Source organism: Megalobrama amblycephala, linkage group LG3 (genome assembly GCF_018812025.1).
Source record: "Megalobrama amblycephala isolate DHTTF-2021 linkage group LG3, ASM1881202v1, whole genome shotgun sequence".
NCBI lineage: Eukaryota > Metazoa > Chordata > Actinopteri > Cypriniformes > Xenocyprididae > Megalobrama > Megalobrama amblycephala.
Window position 1 is genome coordinate 33920707 of NC_063046.1, and position 9668 is coordinate 33930374.

The 9668-nt window shown below is 34.2% G+C and overlaps 1 long non-coding RNA gene across 1 annotated transcript; it reads left to right on the forward strand.

Annotated features, from left to right (window-relative positions):
- The first annotated feature begins 114 nt into the window (after nt 1–114).
- On the forward strand, nt 115–9421 carry LOC125264147. Its single transcript, XR_007183999.1, has 3 exons — nt 115–149; nt 6414–6490; nt 8810–9421. It is a non-coding gene; the product is annotated as an uncharacterized LOC125264147 (long non-coding RNA).
- Nucleotides 9422–9668: the final 247 nt, after the last annotated feature.

Here is a 9668-nt window from a genome sequence, read left to right on the forward strand (position 1 = left end):
CTGCACTAAAACTGCCATTTGGACCTTCAACCGTTTGGTGCCCATTGAAATGAATGATATGGAGAAAAATCCTAGAATGTTTACATCAAAAACCTTAATTTCTTTTCGACTGAAGAAAGAAAGACATGGACATCTTGGATGACATAGGGGTGAGTAAATTATCAGCAGAAGTTTATTTAAAAGTGGAGTAATCCTTTAAGGCTCATGACAAGAAATCTTGGCTATTTCACCACTGTAATATTCTCAAAAAACATAGTATATTAAGCTTTGAAAACATAATCATATATTCAAATCTCTGTCTTTTGTTCAAGATAATAAATGGTACTGCAGCTCCTCCCTTAAAAATGTTTATCTAACTGAGCTCAGAAAGTAGCTACATCTCGAGCCACTCGGTCGACTGCTCGGGGCGAGTGTAGGATTCCTTTGTGTAAAACAGCTTTCGGTAGCTCAGCTTTCTCAAGTGTGGCCATCAGACAATGGAATAAGTTGCCAACAGAGCTTACAACATGTGTAAATTTTAACATTGTTTCACATCGGGTCAAAAAATGGTTACTTCTAAAACAAATATGTTCACATATTGTTTAGTAATTGATGTGTATGTGGCAGCGTATTTGTAAATGCATTCTGAGGAATGAATGAAGGGTGTGATCGTTTTAATGCTGTTTCGGGATAAATGTATTATTAACTTGATTTGTTGACATCAGCCTGTCCAGGGACTACAGCTGTAAATTAGCACAAGTGCTACAACCTGGTAAAATGCATCTCTTCTTCTTAAGGTTAATGTATATTTTACACTGTCCCTGTTTAAATAAATAAATAAATGAAATAAATGAAAATTATTGCACCTTTAACAATATTACTGTTTTACTGTTCTTTTCTTCATGTAAATTAGGGTGTGTTTACATGGCACCGTTTCCAGCTAAAAACTGAAAAATTCATGCATTTTGGACGTTCATTTACACATAAGTCTTTTTTGGTTTTAGTGCATCGTTGTCGTGCAAACATACCTTTACATTTCACTGTTATCAAGTTTTGTAATAATTGCCTATTTGTTAACTCCAAAAAATATATTTTATTATTTCTGGCCGTGATTATAGATATATATGTGTGAATATACAGAGATCTTCTATACAGAGGTGTTTAATTACACAGTAGAAGTGCTGTCATGTGCTGTTGTAGTAATGCTGTTCCTTCAATTATCCACTGCTTAAGTGTATGGAGTAAAACATGCCTAAGTCCGGAAGACTTCTTGTACCAGAGACATTTCTGTTGCTGTTCTAGTTGTGTATGTGTGCACTCCATTTATTTATTTTTTTAAGGCTGAGTATCTGTTAGTGTCAGTGCAGACAGGCTGACCATGAAAAATCCCTCAGTGTCTTATTAATGTTGACTTTTACCTGGATGTTTGTTTGCTGGGCATAGAACAGTGTGGCATCACAGCCAACTCAGCCATTTGCTGTGTAGTAGTGCTCTACAGAGTGTCCAGAATGAAAAGGGAAGCATGTAGGAGAAATGGAAGCAGCAACATATAACATTCAGTTGGCCATTTTTTTCCTGAAAGAAAGTAAACATAATATTCTATAAAATCTAGTAGTCTATTTTTATGAACTCCCAGGGGTCCATCTAAAATGGACAGGAAAAGACTGAATTGTGAACAAATTTCTCACCAAAAACCAAGGCCAGGTGATAAAGAGCCAAATCAACAACAATGATACACTTTATAATTGATGTATCTTTTTGAGTTGGAGTCTTTTACTGATGCTTTAGTTCAGTTTAGTTTAGTTTAGTTTGGTTTTATTGTCTCTCTTAGGGGAAACTAATTTTTGCAGCAGTAAGTCACAATACATACAGAAAATACATCTACAGACAAGGCAACAGTAATAATACACATCGTACAAATAATTCCTTAATTCCTAAAAAAAAAAACATTGACAATTTGTCTAGGAAGAATTCATTAAACCTGTAGCCACTGAAACAAACAAAAAAAAACTTTAAAATGTTTTGTTCTTCCACCAGGCACTCTGAAACGAAACCCTGAATGCAACAACTGAAATTCTTTAAGTAATGGATGATCCGAATTCCTTAAAATTAGGTGTGCCTTGTTTAAAACCTGTCTATGATAAATATCAATGGGCTGAATTTGACTCACCCCAATAACTTTCTCTGTTACTTTAACTATTCCACTTGCCTCTTGTAGCCCCAGCCCCACTTCTTTCAGAGCCTATTAACACTGGGTGGTCTAACCCAAGTTTACTCTGTTTTTACCTCGAGGCAGTGTACTGTGAGTGGGAAGAACACAGCTCTGAAACTTTGAAAAGGAGACTTGCAGTGAAATAGACTCAGAAGTCTTAAGTCTCAGTGCTTTGATATTTTGACCATTCTTTCATTCAAAGTTTCTGTTGCTCTTTTGTTGCACTAAACTTGTGATTTATATATCATCCAAGTATGCATAATAGTAATAAACTCTTCTCTATGTAGTGATGATAGGCATACTCTAACAAGCTCAGAGACATTTAAAATGTGTTGAAGTGTTTAATAGGCCGTGTCTTGGTGCCCTGGATATTGATATTTTGTTAATAAAAACTCCACCATATTCCACCAAAGGTGAATTGGACTCCTAATGCAGTGGTTCTCAAACTTTTTAGCGTGGAGTACCCCCTGAAGGGATTCCCATCCTTCTGCGTACCCCCTCTCTTCCACTTCGACTGCAGTCACACCTTTTCCATTAAGAGACAATATTTGCCCCTAAATTGATTTTCCAGTGTATATTTTTACGTTTATGAATAACTTTATAAAATAAATAATGTTTTAAATAAAAAATGTTTAATAGAGAAATATGCAATGATGGTAAAACGAAGTGATACTTTTAAATATTAAACTAAAACTGCCAGTAGGTGGCAGCAAGTCACTATTTTTATGAATGAGTCATAGAGTCATTCATTCTGTAACGAAGCAATTGGCTGTGAATGAATCATTGAATCATTGACTCTCACGATTCGTTCAAAGCCGCATTCGTGTGTTGTAGTTCTGCTCTGGTTTTCGTTAGAAATATTTTTTTTGTTGCAAAATAGAGTAAATACTGACAGTACTGTGTTTAAAATGTACGTTTTGTTTTTTGACCTGTTGTATAATAATGCACGTTTGCAGTCATGTGGATATTTGGGAACAATTGCATTCTTCCTCGTTATCAACATTAAATACAAGAACTCACACAAGGTATGTTTTTGTATCGAAGAAAGTTTGAGTCTTAAATTGATATAAATCCACTATCTGTGTCTATATTTGTTCTTCATGCGAGTGCTAAATCCCCACTTTTACAAAGGTGCATTGTCGCGCGATTTAAAGCAGCAGAATCTGCACGCAATCTATCATATATTATGCATGCTGCTTGTGTGGATGCAGTCATTTTAGACTGCAAAACATGAGGTAATTTGATTAAATGTAATGGATTTACGGCATTTTGTCAGTTAGAAATACATGCTTTTAATATTATTTTAAGGTATGGTAGAGTTAAATTAACTACTCCGCATTTTGTTCGCGTACCCCCTTTTGTCACCTCACATACCCCAGGGGTACGCGTACCCCAGTTTGAGAAACACTGTCCTAATGAATTTATGATGCTAACTGAAAATTCTAAACTATCAGCCATTTCAGCTGAAAGATGAAAGGGTTAGTTCACCCTAAAATTAAAATTCTGTCATTTATTACTCACCCTCATGTTGTTTCAAACCCGTAATACATTCATTCATCTTCAGAACACAAAGCAAGATTTTATAAACGAAATCTGACAGCTTTCTGCCCCTCCATTTGACAACCTGGGCAATTACCTCCTTCAAGCCCCAGAAAGGACATCATTAAAGTAATCCATGTGACTTCAGTGGCTTACCCTTAATTTTATGAAGCGACCTTGCTAGAAAGTGGTAGTTGCATAAACTGCCAGTGGAGGGACAGAAATCTCTCAGAAATCCTCATTTGACTTCCAAAGATAAACAAAAGTCTTACGGGTTTGGAACGACATGAGGGTGAGTAATTAATGACAGAATTTTCATTTTTGGGCAAACTAACCCCTCCCCAACATTCATCTGAGACTGCTGGCCTGGCGCTGGTCTCCTAACATCGTGACACTTATTTTTCTATTGTGTTATGAATAATAAAACAAACACTTAAACTGCAAGCTACACATATAATAGAAATAAATGAAAACATGTTAGTAAATGTAAACTTAAATGTAAACTTAAACTGTGTTCCGAGGATGAACGGAGGTCTTACGGGTTTGGAACGACATGAGGGTGAGTCATTAATGACATCATTTTCATTTTTGGGTGAACTAACCCTTTAAGATAAATGCTTCAGATAAAGTTTTGAGGAACTGATATCTTTACATTAATTTGAGATTGATCTGAGAGATGTGATTCATCTGTTTAAATGTTGAATATGAGTCCACACTTACAACACATATTTAATGATCACATGCCTCACAACAGTAAACATTTTTTAGAGGTGTATGTTTGACTTATTTAATCTGACACTAACAGTAAGTGATTTCTTTTTAAAGTCAGTTGCCCTTTTTGACACTTGTGTTGCTGTTTCATCAAACCCTGATTTCAGTGATGATTCAAGTTGGACTTTTCTGTAAAAACCACATCATAAGATACATTTCAGTAGGGCTGTTCGATTCTGATTCCTGGTTCTGGAATCAATGGACTTATCTTGCACTTTACAATGCTAGAATTCACGCACAGCAGCTTCTGTGAACATAAAGCCTGCTTACTTTGATTTAATTGGTCATCTCAAATATTTTGACATTGCAGAAAAATACAGAGGTCCGGACCTCGGTGACCTCATAGCTGGCTACCGCCATGAGTAAAAGGTGTAATTATCATTATGATGGACATCACCATTTTGGTGTCCGCATCAAATTATATTTACAATAGTCATTTTATATACATAAAAACATGTTAAATGCAAGTAAAGTGTCTACTTTATTGTTTCAAATATGTATATATGTATGTATGTATAATATATATATATATATATATAATATATATATATAAAATGTCCCCAATTGTGATTAACAATTAATTTAAGTTGCAATAAATTAAGTTGCAAGGCACTGTAAAAAGCCAAAAAGTAAATGCAGACCCAGTAGCTTGGGTGGCTCTGAAAACCCCTTCACACCAATAACAATAACTATAAAGAAAACTATAACAATAACTATATTAGTGTCCACACCAATAAATGATAACACTGTTCATTCTAAGAATGTACTGCAGTTTTGTCGTCTGCCACTTTAAATGCTGGAGCTCTTTAAATTGGAATGGAATGGAATGGAATCTGAATCTCTCTGAAAGTTATTCCACAATATTGTTTCTCTGTGCCGTTATCGTTAGTTGTGGTGTGGACTCTACTATTCTTTTCTACTAATCTTTTATATATATAAAGATTTTTTTTTAACTATATCTTTATCATCATCATCATTATCATTATAGTTATTGTACTTAGTGTGAATGGGCCTTTAGCAAGGAAAAGAGAAAGGTATTTAGGATTGCGATTGTCACAATAATAGCTTACCACCAATATTTCTGAACAGAGTTTCCCCTCAATACGGTATGTCACAAGTTCAAAAGAGGCCATTGAAGGGATTCTCCACCCAAAATACTCATCCTGATAATGCCATTTATGTTGGTAAACAAAAAGTATTAATAAATATAGCTGCAAGGAGTAAGTTTTGGGGCTGAGCAAGTCAGAAACAAAGTGACAAGCTAGGCAAGCATGGCAGGAGCATCAGAACAGTATAGAATAAAATTCTTATTATGTTTCAGAATCTGTTTCTGCTGTCTATTACTCTGGCATATTATTAAAACTAATTTAATGATACAGACTAATACTAAAAACATTGCAATTATGGGAACAATGGCAATATTATCTCCCTTTTTTGGCAAAATGTCATTACTTCAAAGACTTCTTGCTGACAAATGAAAACCTAGTAGTTTGAAGGTTATTAGCAAAGTATAAAGATTTAAAAATTACAATTAATTTTAATATTTGAGGGCTGCACTGTGATCCTTAAATAGAGTCTTTTAAAATGTTATCAAATGATTCCTGTTTTAAATATGCCTAATAAGATTTTCTGATACATAATTATTGTTAGACTGAATGACATTTTAATGGGTGTCTTCTGTAAATCATGGTAAAAAAAAATGTATGTCAGTCTTTTTTTTTTTTTTTGCTCAGAAAAAATATAAAATTAAACAGGACACATTCTAATGTACAGAAAAAAAAACCAACTAAATTTAAAGCTGTATTACAGCTGATTATTAGCAGTATTATTTTTTGATGCTTGAAACCCCCCTATTGTCTTTGACCCATGAACTTGTGGTTTCTTTCTCTGACACATGTATCTGCCAATAAAGAGACCTCTTTGACACATGCAGTGCTGTTGGATGTCAGGAATCAGGCAGCAGGCAAGAAGTATGCTGTTCTACTTAAGGTGAGTTTTTTGCTGCTGCTGGCTAATTACACCAGTGTTTTCAGGTCACAAGTATAAAACACACAGGGTGGTTTGCTCTGTCAGCTATATTGTCTGTGTATGACAAACTTCTTATGACAGATCTAATAATAACCAGAGATGTCAGGCATATATTTGTAGAAATAGTTTCTCCAGCTCACATGAGATAATTTTGACTTGAGATAACAGAGCCAAAACTGATGGAGCACATACTTTGTGATGCACTCTGTCATTTAGTAAGAAATTAGATATCCAAACTATTTCTTTTTTATAGAACAAAGTGTCAGCTTTCAGATTGTCACTTTATTTATGAAATTCACTCAAAAATGTCATTTTGACATTCTTTAATGTGGTTAAACGTACTGTATTATAAATACATTGTATTTTTACTTTAGTTATTACTTCCTTAATCAAATATATATATATATATATATATATATATATATATATATATATATATATATATATATATATTATTTATTTATTTTTTTTTTTTGCATATTAATACTGAAATATTTGAAATATCTGAATATAATATGAGTTTAACTTGAATTTGGTGTGCCGATTACACTTTTTCAACATTTTTTGTGGACAGATGATTACATAATTTTACTAGATTTGTAATGAGAAACATTTATAAACTTAAAAGGCTTCTCTGCAGTTTTCTGCTTTAAAAAAAAAAACTAATGGATTTATAAGGGCTCCAAGCATAGATATGTAGGCCTATACATAGATTCCGCATATGATCATTCCACTATGTTGAAATGGTTAACATGAGGCTGTTCATCATTCACACTAACAAATCATTGATTATTTAGTGAGAAAATGCAACAGCATTGTGCAGCCATATGGCTGTAAAAACAAATTACAAATGAATAAAGGGTAACCTTTCAGAGTTTGTATTTGCATGCAACTCAATATGCTGTGAAAATAATCTGCTAAAGTCTATTGCAGATATAGATATTCATATACATGAATAACTAGGTTGCAGTTGCATAGTCATCTTGCTCTCAAGTGGTCATGGACCGGATTTGACCATTCCAATATGGCAGACATTTTTCAACAGGAAAATAGGGTACATTTAGCAATATAGTGGGTGAATTATGTATATATGATGTCATGATGAACCATATGCCTTTTTTCCACTGACGTTCTAAAGCCGCGCACACACTTAACGATTGTAAGGCCGATTATGAATGTAAATTGATACTTATGACTGATCGCGCTCAAACGCGTCCAGTCGCGTTCAGTCTGCGTTTACAGTCGGTGTTCAAATTCCATGTGTAAGTATTTAAATTGGCTTCAGTCGCAGGAAACAATCGCTTGTATGTTCAGCACAGTCTTAGAGTGTTTTAGCTAGTCGTTAAATGTGTGCCCGGCTTAAGTTGTTCAAAGCGTTTCTAAGGATACTGATTTTTAGAAGGCAGCTGTCTGTCATAAGATACATTTTAATTGTATCACATAATTATCCACAGAGGCCATTGGTGCTTAGACCCCAATGATTTCTGCTTGTGGCTATATTGATCAATAATAATAATAATAATAATAATTTGTTATTATTATAACTACTATCCCTTGTTCCAAATGTTGTTGCAATTTTTCCTGATAATATTGAATAACAATTTTTTTTTCAAGGTTTTGCACCAAAGTTAGAAATTCTAGTATCTAGTATCAACACTAGTTATATAATGTTTGATTCTGTCAACAAAAACAAAAATCTGTAGATTGTTTGCAATCTCTAGATTTTTGCTTTGATTGTTTGGTTATATAATGTTTGATTGAATAATAATAATAATAATAAAAATAATTCTGTCAACAAAATTGTAATGTTGACATGCATTTTCTGTAAAGCAGTTTTGAAATGATAAGTATTGTGAAAAGCGCTGTACAGATATGAATGGATATGTGAATTGAATTTAATTAAATGCTGTCTTGATTATTTAATGTTTGTTTGCATAAATCTAATTCTGTTAAAAATGTTAAAATTATTATGAATCTTAGATTTCAATGATAACATTTCAACAACAGCTTGGAGAAACATAATTAGAAAGCATAAACTATTCAGTGCGTAAAACTCAAATATGTTTCTGGGTCTCAAAATGATAGAGCAGGTCACATATATCCTTCTAGTGCTAAACCATATGCATCTGTTTTCACATCTCTCTATAGTGCACAGGCACAGTTAGCAGAAACAAGCTGGCACTGGGGCACAGTTTATCACAAAAACATGCTTCCTGCTTTCTTTCCCCCTCTATCTCACTCTCTCTCTCTTTTTCCTGCTCTCTCTATCTCTCTCTGAAGCTGAGGCAGCCTGTGGTGGTGTTTGCCATTTGATGTGGCTCCTCTGTTGAAGTGACAGAGAGGAGAATTCTCTTTCCCTGCAGGAGCATCAGACTCTGTATGCATGGAGGAAAGCTCCAGCTGAGATGCCAGCTTTTTGTAAAGAAAGCTTAGAAAGGAACACATGCAGAAGGAAAGAGATGAGCGAGACAGGTTTCCATTTCAGAGATGCAAATGTAGACAGTGTGTTAAGGTTGCAGAATGGGAAGAAGACTTTGAAACTCCTCTTAAAGGCAGTAGGAAAGGTGTGTTTATTTTAGAATGGAAGCCATTCTGTTGAGTGACCTAGAGGTTGGGCACACATGATGTGAAGACACAAGAGGATGTGGAGCACAAAATTGTGTTTTTATGATGGTGTGAAAAATGTACAAAATACACTCTCAATTTATAACTTTATACAATTTGGTGAATTGGCAGATAAAATATTTTGTATGTTTTTACATGATCTGCATACGCCCCACTGACAGTTATGTTTAGGGATTATAGGTGGACCTTCATGCTTATTTTTTTTTTTAAACATTGGAATGGAAAAATATTCACAGTGTATATTGAAAAAAGTAACAAAAAAATAAATAAAATAAAGGTAAAAACTAAAATTATGTTGTGTTATCTCATTATTTGGATGCCGTTAAGTTCAGGAAGCCCAGACCTAATTAAAATACATAGACAAGAAAACATCTTGGGTTATGACTGTAACCCTTGTTCACTGAGAAGGGGGAATGCTTCTGCGTGATAACATCTGAAGCTCGTGTGAAACTAGTCCAGTCCTGATTGGTGCTAGGTCATGACGTAGTGTGTGACGGTATACAAGGAAGCTTAC